The sequence below is a fragment of the Aulonocara stuartgranti genome (assembly GCF_965226115.1).
Source record: "Aulonocara stuartgranti genome assembly, chromosome: 6".
NCBI lineage: Eukaryota > Metazoa > Chordata > Actinopteri > Cichliformes > Cichlidae > Aulonocara > Aulonocara stuartgranti.
In genome coordinates this window covers 22,100,079-22,109,307 of record NC_138944.1, presented here as the reverse complement: position 1 = coordinate 22,109,307, position 9,229 = coordinate 22,100,079, and the positions used below count along the sequence as shown (strand labels likewise).

Here is a 9,229-nt window from a genome sequence, read left to right as displayed (position 1 = left end):
GGGAAACACTGCAAGGGCGACCGTGGCTCAGGGGGTTGGGAATCGCATCTGTAACCGGAAGGTCGCCGGTTCGATCCCTGGGCCCTCTGTCCTGGTCGTTGTGTCCCTGGGCAAGACACTTTACCCTACTTACCTACTGGTGTTGGCCAGAGGGGCCGATAGCGTGATATGGCAGCCTCGCTTCTGTCAGTCTGCCCCAGGGCAGCTGTGGCTACAACTGTAGCTTGCCTCCACCAGTGTATGAATGTGAGAGTGAATGAATAGTGGTATTGTAAAGCGCTTTGGGTGCCTTGAAAAGCGCTATATAAATCCAATCCATTAATATAGTACTCTTATAAAGAGTAGGTACATATATAGACTCTTAGAATTATAACCTTATAGCCCTTTAGTTTTGTGATAGCCCATCCTCCAAGTTTCTCACTCCTCTCTATTTACTTTAGTAGCAGAAGCAGCTGCACCTGATAGGATGATTGGTGTGGACTCACTTGGCAACAGGGCAAATGTAATGCTGAAGGGATGAAATTGAGTTTGACATTCCGTAATACATGTAATATGTACCCTAATACTTTGAAAAATATATATATACTCAGTATTCTCAAACATATTTGCATTGGCTTAAGTAAACTCCATCTGAGCATTGAAGAAAAAAATCAAATATGTGCGCCACTGCACATATTTGCAAGTAGATCACTGCTTTTGTGCTTTGATCTACTTGCACTTATATTTTCCACTTGAATAGAGTGTTTTTTTTTTTTATCTTAGACGATATCTTTGGATGGACGACCATTCAGCAGACTGTCATTAAATCTGATTATCCCCTGACTTCTTTAGCACCACCAGACAGTCAGATTTTTACTTGGTTTGTTAACCAAATTCTTAATAACGTGTTATTGATGTCCTTGTGAGCACAGTCACAAGATAATAGTATCACATGGCTCAAAACATAGTTTTCCCCAAACCCCACAGATTACATTCACCGTTGTCCTGGCACTGATTTATTAGGCATGTAAATCAAATCCAGAGTAGGGTTAATACCTTTTTTCACTTGGGTTAGCTGAGCCTTAAATTTTCTCTTCAGGTAAAGCTTACACTCGTATGGGCTTACAGATGTTTGTCAAATAAAATACAGAATTTCCCCGTATATCAGTGGCAGTCGGCCAAAGTCTTAGAAGAAATATTGAAAGATAAATGATGCTGTGAAGGTGTCATCACGAACTGCCTGGAGAGAACACTCGGCTTGACATTGATGTAGTGACATGAAACAGTTTTATAACTGTTCAGACAAACAAAAACACAATTTACAATGTCATCTGATGAGTTTTGACATGTTCTTTTATTATTGAACCAATTACCTCATGCGTACCACTGACAGATGTCTTCATGAATTTCGGATGGTCTCTTGGCCTTCCTCTGCTACCACCTACTATACCTTAATCACTTAAGGAGGTGAGGAGAGTGCTTGAACATGGCAGATCACTGAAGTATTTAAAGTCAAAACCACTAAAAGGAACTCTCACAAGTAAACCTGCTCAGTAACATTTCATCGATGAGAACAAACATTCTTGGGTTTAAGCACAGAATGGATGTGTTTCTTAAGTATTCTTTATTTTGCTTTATCAGTTTTTAAATATTTACTCCACAAACAAGCAAACCTAACTTAATATGACTTCCTATTTAGTCACAAAAATGTAGCAGAACACACGAGGTAGAAACTCACTTCCACGCAGAGACGTTTTTACTAGCTGTCCTTATTTGTAAGGATACAATCCTTTCCAGGTGATATTAACAATAAATGTCTGTTGAGCTTTCACTGCCTCCATATGCTTTATGGTTTAAGCTGAAATACAGTAAGCAGTGCTACAATGGGTGCCATGGGTGTGCTGCAACCATGACATTTAACGGGCTCACAGAAATCTATCCAAACAGGTTACAAGCTTTTCTGGTTAAGTTATGATCATTTCAGACAGCTTTTTATTAACAACAAAGTCCTACAGTAAAATAAAATGTTTCCCATTTCTGCTGCGGTCTCCCTGAAGACTGTAAAGGAAACATGACTGACCATATTAATCAGTGTTCGATGTTGTGTAGTTTCTCAAAAACAGCAGCCCTCAAAAATAAAGTCTCTGATATGCAATATGCCCAAGTAGGCTTATTTTATATTATTGATTCAGCTCAAAGGCTTAGGGTTAAGGATCTTAGAGAAAACAAAAACAGAGTTTAATGTTGGGGAAGGGGTTAAAATGATCTTGTTTGGAACAGCTTGCAAAATATTCGATTAATTGGCATAATCCATCCATACATTTTCTTCCACTTACCCAAATAAGGGTCACGGTTGGGCTGAAGTCTGTCACAGGTATCAATCTATTGTAGGGTGAACACGGAGAGCCATACCTACAGTCAGCAATTAGCCTATAATATATGTGTTTGGACTGTGGGAGGAAGAGAACCTACACAGACACATGGAGAACATGCAAACTCACACAGAACAGCAACATTAGCGGAAAGAGTGAATAATTTGAGTAATATGGGGGTAAAACATCCAAGAAAAGGATGCAAGGATAAATGAGGAGATTTCATTATTTCTGGTCATTTCAAAGGTATAATGGGAATCTGGAGAAATTGAAGTAAGCCAAGGACAAGGCCAAACATTGTAGTTGTTTTGAATGATTAAACAGTATCATTGATTCTTGAAGAACTATGTCTTAAACTATCAAAACGTTTACCCAGTATGACAAACTGAATGAGCAATCAATGAGTAGTCCATTTGTCAATTTTCTAAAGACTATTTTATTGAATAAGTTTACTTAATAATCAGACCTTGAGCACTATAAAAAGGCCACAGGTAAATATCTGGTTCTGACTAAAAATGAAGGCCAGTAATAGGCAGAGAGTAAGCAACGTGAGAATCTGTAGGACGAGGAAAATGAAGACGTTCAGGCCAGACGGGGAGAGCAGGGAAAGAGTATGGGGAGTTAGAAGCACAATACCTGGTGATCAGTGTGACTGTGGTTGACCTTGAAGTCAAGCATGGGATGAGGGAGGCTGGAAAAATCATTCAGCCATATCTAAGCCACTATACTCTTAGAGGTATCATCCAGTAACTGTAAGTGCTGCAGTGTAATACAGTTCACCCACTTCTCATTGGACTGCCAACTGTCCATACTCTCCTTTCCTCAGTTGTTTTGAGAATTATTTGCTGCGTGTTGGAGGGTGTATGATCACCATCCCTGTTTAACCCTGCTACAGACAGTGGAAGCTGCTTGTGGCAACATGAATCAGGGGTCTCTCATGACAGGCAATGCTTTTCATGCAGCCTCTGCTCAAGCCAACACTGCATTCGATGTGAATGAAATCGTATGACAGACCCATGAAAAAAGTGAAATTAAAGGTAAGTTTTTAATGTGCTTTCATCGAGCACAAATATTTTCGTGTTCTTACACTGCAGTTTTGGAGGTGGGACATTTTTTTTCTATGAGTCTGTTGTGGCCAGTGCGATCCTCTATGCTGTTGCATGCTGGGGGAGCAGGCTGAGGGTCGCAGATGCCAACAGACTTAATAAACTGATCCGTAAGGCCAGCAATGTTGTGGGGATGGAGCTGGACTCCCTCAAGGTGGTGTCGGAGAGGCGGATGCTGTCCAAGATAAAGACAATGTTGGATAACACCTCCCACCCACTCCATGACATGTTGGTCAGTCACAGGAGCTCGTTCAGTGAGAGACTGAGATTACCGAAAAGCACCACTGAACGACACAGGAAATCATTCCTGCCTGTGGCTATCTCCCTGTACAACGCATCCACTTAACACACTGTTTGCTGCTACAACTACACATGTTTCTTTTCCAAATATTTATTTATAAGTGACTTATGTATGTATGTATGTATATATATGTATATATTGTACTATTCTTAGTTAGCGTATTGTCTGTCTTGTCTTAATGTTGGTTTAAAATGGAGCACTGTAACAAAAAATAATTTCCCCCAGGGATCAATAAAGTATTCTGATTCTGATTCTGATTCTGATTTTAATTTGCGTGTAATGTCAAAAAAAAAATCACATTTTATGTGTTTGAAGTTTCACAAAAAGAAAAACAAACTGCACATTTTGTTTTATTAAATATGAAACATTATATTGGTTTTATGTTAGGTTTTGTGGTCTGTTTGTAGGGTTTTGTGAAATAGCCTAAGGTTTCTAACACAAAATCAGATAATATTGAATGGCTGTGATCTTTAGGCCCTCGGGCAGAGAGGCGTAACACTATTCTGCAGTTGGAACAGAAGAATGTGATCAGGAAGGCTTCAAAAATATCATTGAACACAGTGGTCAGCGCATTAAAAAATGTAAGTTAAAACTCTACTATGCAAATATTATTATTAGTAGTAGTAGTGGTAGTAGTAGAGGAACTTCTTCCTTCAATACAACATAAAATTGGATTGCAATAATTTGCAGATCATAGTTGTTTTTTTGGAGGCAATTTATACATGATTTTCATAAATTTATTTTTGTTTTGTTTTTCACCAGTTTGAGTTTCAGCATGAAAAACATGACAAGGTCAAATACTTGACCATTTACTAATTGCCAGTAGAAGGAGTATAGGTCTGCCTTTGTTAAGCCAGTATCAGGAGTTTAAGAAATACTGAAGAGGTATTTCCTATGTTTCCTATGTTACTTAAAACATTACTCGAAAGCTTAAGCCCTGACAGCTTTCCCTTATTACTTTGTTGTTCTCTGTCTGAAACAGATGTTGGCTAATAGGTCTCCTAATCATTTGTTCTACAGACTATAAACCATAATATAACTCTACAAACTGCTCAATGTATTAACCTCGCTAAAACAAGCAATCTACAGATATTCAAAATTGCAGACTTTCTAGTGATTCATTAATTGACAGTCTTTTGTCTTCTCTTTCTCTGCTTCCTTCTCAACCCCCACCGGTCACAGCAGATAGCTGGTTTCAACAGGAAAAGGTTTCTTCCTGTTGAAAGGGAGTTTTTCAGTTCCACTGTCACCAAGTGCTTCTTCAAAGACAGTTACATGCAACACCAACATCAAAATGAGCAGTTGAAGTGGTTCAGGTATCTTTTTTTTTTTTTCTTTTCGCCTGTCCCATTTGGTTCTTTAGCCATCAGAATTGTTGTCTGAAAACCAACAAGGATACCCAATGGATTTACTTTGCCAAATGGATCATCGTGGCATTGCCGTATTGGTCCATTTGGTCGATCTTTGTTTTTTTTATTTATTATATTTTATTTTCAGATGTTACAGACGGGACAGACATGAGTGAGGGATAGGAAAGGGAGAAAGAAAGAGGAAGGAAAGGAAAAACAGAAGGGGAGAGGGACAGTGAGAAAGGGGGGGAGAAAAAAAAATAAAAATCTCCTGGATCACCTGTTGAGAGAAGAATAGAAAACAAGCAAAAAAGACAAAACAAAAAACAAAGCAACATACTAAACACAACACCATCGCATTAATCTAGTGTAAACAGCAGTAAATACTAAATATTCAATGTTGTTGTGCAGCACGCAGGACAGATGTGCTTCGAAGTAGCAGCCAAGAAAGGTGTAATTTGGGTCTACAAGCAGTGAACACCCGTGTGCATACCTGTGTGGATCAGCGCGCTTGTATTCCAAAGGTTTCTCCATGTAACGATCTGCTAGGGAGTGTGGGGGGGCCACAGGCCCGTCCTCCAAGAAAGGTGTAATTTGGGTCTACAAGCAGTGAACACCCGTGTGCATACCTGTGTGGATCAGCGCGCTTGTATTCCAAAGGTTTCTCCATGTAACGATCTGCTAGGGAGTGTGGGGGGGCCACAGCCCCGTCCTCCAGTAAGAGCTGAGGAGAGTCCCAGATGAGGGTTCACTCAGCAGCCGCGGAGCAGAAGCCAGGGGGAGTTGCAGTGACGCGCCCGTGAGCTCCGCCTGCAGCCAGCTGTGCCTGAGTGACCGAGCCCCAGGCCGAGAGGCCGGGGGCACCCCACCTCCGAAGGGGCCCGAGCGAGCCCCAGGCTCCAGGCCCCGATAAGCGGCCGCCAAGGAGTGAGCCGGTGTGTACCCGGACGCCCACCCCCAGACAAAAAAATACATTCCCCCCCTCATGCTCTCATATGCACTTACTCCACACTCAACCAACGTGGAGACAGACATAAAGAGACGCTGTACACACGATCACACTCCCCAAGCGTACTCTACAAACCGGGTCTAGGTACCCTTGCCTCTGGAGGGGGGAACTGCACCCAGACCCAGGTGGTGTTACCCTTTTCCCTGCGGTGGGGAGAGGCAGACCACCCCGACTCCGCAGCAGCAGGGAGGCCCCACACTCCAGACCGCAGTCGGACGGCCTACTCCTCCTAGCCCTCCCGCTCCAGCAGGCCGCAGAGAATGGGGGTGGGAGAAGACTCCAAACCTCCCTCCACCCGCTCATTGTAGTGTTGATGCATGTGTGTTCTAAGGTGCAATTAAACCCAGGAGGGCATGGAGCTAGTGGTTCAGGTATCTGACTAAGATGCCTCCTGGACAACTCCTAGGTGAGGTATTCTGGCCATGTCCTACCAGAAGGAGCCTGCGGGGCAGACCCAGGACTCGTTGGAGAGATGATATCTCCCGCGACCCAAACACTGATAAGCAGCAGAAAATGGATGGATGGTTTTTCTTGAATATTGGAGAGTCTTCACAATATAAAGCACCTTGAGGCAATTAATGTTGTGAATTGGGGCTGTACAGTATAAATAAATAAATTTGAGCTTAACTCATTTATTAAAACACACTGACAGAAATGTAATTCTAACCGTTGATTATATTCTTGAGTGTGAAATGTGAATGAAAATGAATTAGGAATTAGTAAGCACTAATAACTTTACTGATAACCCAAAACAGCTTAATAGGCTTATGAAGTTTTAAGTTTAAGTTTTCAAGACATAAAAGGGATGTTTGTTTACATGTGCGGCTCCTCCCAGTAGCTTGTGTGTGTATGTGTGTGTGCTGCTCTCTCTCTTTCCTCCCTCCAACGTGTCTGCATGCTTGCTGCTGAAACATGTAAAGATTGCTGATTGGCCAGTTTAAACAAGATGCTGTATGTGGATTGGATCAGTAAATGGACAACAGCCTCTTAACCTCCAGCTGCCCCTCTCCTCCACTCTTCTGCCAACAACAAGGAGCCACCTGTTAAAATGAGACTAAGTGAGAAGCCTTGAGTAGAAGTTAATAATTAAATTGTGAGAATTGACTTCTTTGTGGTTAGCTGAAGGCTTTTTGCAAATAGTCATTGTAAATAGTAAATACTTATACATTGTACATATTGGGCAGTTTGAAGCAGTTCAGCAGGACTGAGAGGCTCTTTTTGTTAAAATGCTTTACATGATCATCAGTGTCGGTTAGAGAACTTTCTTTTGTTTGCGTTTTACTTTTGTTAGAGAAGAATAGCGATCATTAGAAGTTGTTCTTGTTTTGGCATTGCTCACCACCAACGTGAATGAACTGGTGCTCAGCATCTTGGGTTGTTTCGCACTGCTGGTCTTTTCTTGGGAATGATAGGAGTGAGGAGTTGTACTTCATGGTATGTCTAGGGTACCCCTAGGCCGGGGATGTAATCTTTAAACTGACCTTATATTTTGCCTCGCCATTTTTCCACTCACCACTTTGTTGCTGAAGCGTTTTTTTCTGAACTAGGGCTGGAGCTTAGCTAACATTTTAAGGGTTACAGCCTAGACAAATTACAAGGGTGATCAAGAGAAAGACACTCAGAATTATTCATGCTCATATCCACACCTGCAGTCAATTAAGAATATTAGGTTAATTCGATTTAGCATAATATGGCCTTAAACTGCCCTGGCTTTTAACACACTATGACCCAAGCATTTTGGTCTTATTTGAATTAGTTTCGTTATTGTTTTAATTCTTCTACTGTCCTTTTACTGTTTTTTACTGTTATTATTGTATTACATTGTTGCTTTTTAATACCATTTTTATATTGTTAAGCACTTTGTGCAGCATCGGCTGTTTGAAATGTGCTATATAAATAAATTTGACCCTTGACCTTAAACTGTGGTAGAAAACCAGAGCATTTAGAGATGTGTGTGCGTGTGGGGGGGGGGCCTGAAAATTAACAGTGCATCACAAAATGATTTACCCAAATAAGATTTCCAAATGGTAGATGTCTAGTGATTGCTTTTCATGGGTATGCGGCTGCAAGAAGTTTTGCTATTATGATTATTATTAGTCCAAATTATATATCATATAGCATACTATAAAGGGTGGGAAAACCAGGACCTCTCTATTTCTCTCTCTCGCTTTCTCACTCTCTCTCTCTCTCTCCCTCTCTCTCTCTCACACACACACACACACACACACACACACACACACACACACACACACACACATACACACACACAGAGAGAGAGAGAGACACTGAGGAAAAAACAGACCAAGTAGAGACAGTGAAAGGGTTTGTTACATCTTTGCAAAAAATTATCAGTGAAATCTTTTAAGCTGCCACACAAATTAATAAATCAGTGTGTACACTACAGAGCAGAGCTATCTGATGAAAAAGTTTTCACAATATGCTGTGAAAGAAGAAATAAAGCTTTTCAAAAATCCTCAAACAAGCACAACTTTGTGTATAGTAAAAAAAATAAATAAAATACAGTATCGCTCCCTCATTTGACAATATTCAGTTTATGCCTTTAACCGACATTTTAGAACATGCTAGCACAAATTCTTGGCTTCCCTTTATCTCTCCACAAACTCATGCTTACATCTGTAAAAACCACACAAACACACACTCATACACAAACATCCAGGCCTGCAGCTCGGTAGACTGCTAACAGGCTTTGCTGTCAGCTTTCCACCAGACGAAAGGATGTTTTTCAACACATAGCTACAACCTCACTGCATTTTGCATCCAGACCCCTAAGTGACCCTTCAGACTATAGCAGTGAGTCACAGTAGGGGAAAGCAGGGCCTACGCACTGACAATGTCCTCCCTTTGCATACAGATAGAGGCTCTGTGCTCCTCTCCAATTTAACCTCTCTGCATCTTCATGCGTATTATTTGTCTAAAACACTGTTTGTTCCGCAGGCGTAGGAAATTGAGAACAGGAAATAGAAGCCTACACGTAACGAGAGACTCATGTTGATCACTATAAAGAGGACAACCTTCTGTGTCCCATCTCCATACTTCATAACAGTGTTTTTGCAGATTATGCAGTTATTATGCATGGAGTTAGGAATACTATT

General features: G+C 41.1%; 1 long non-coding RNA gene across 1 annotated transcript; it reads right to left on the bottom strand.

The window, feature by feature from the left end:
* Positions 1-5,221: 5,221 nt before the first annotated feature.
* LOC309707868 lies at positions 5,222-5,672 on the bottom strand. The gene is made up of 2 exons (XR_014277105.1): positions 5,601-5,672; positions 5,222-5,387 (listed from the first exon to the last, which is right to left on the bottom strand). It is a non-coding gene; the product is annotated as an uncharacterized lncRNA (long non-coding RNA).
* Between the last annotated feature and the right edge of the window lie 3,557 nt (positions 5,673-9,229).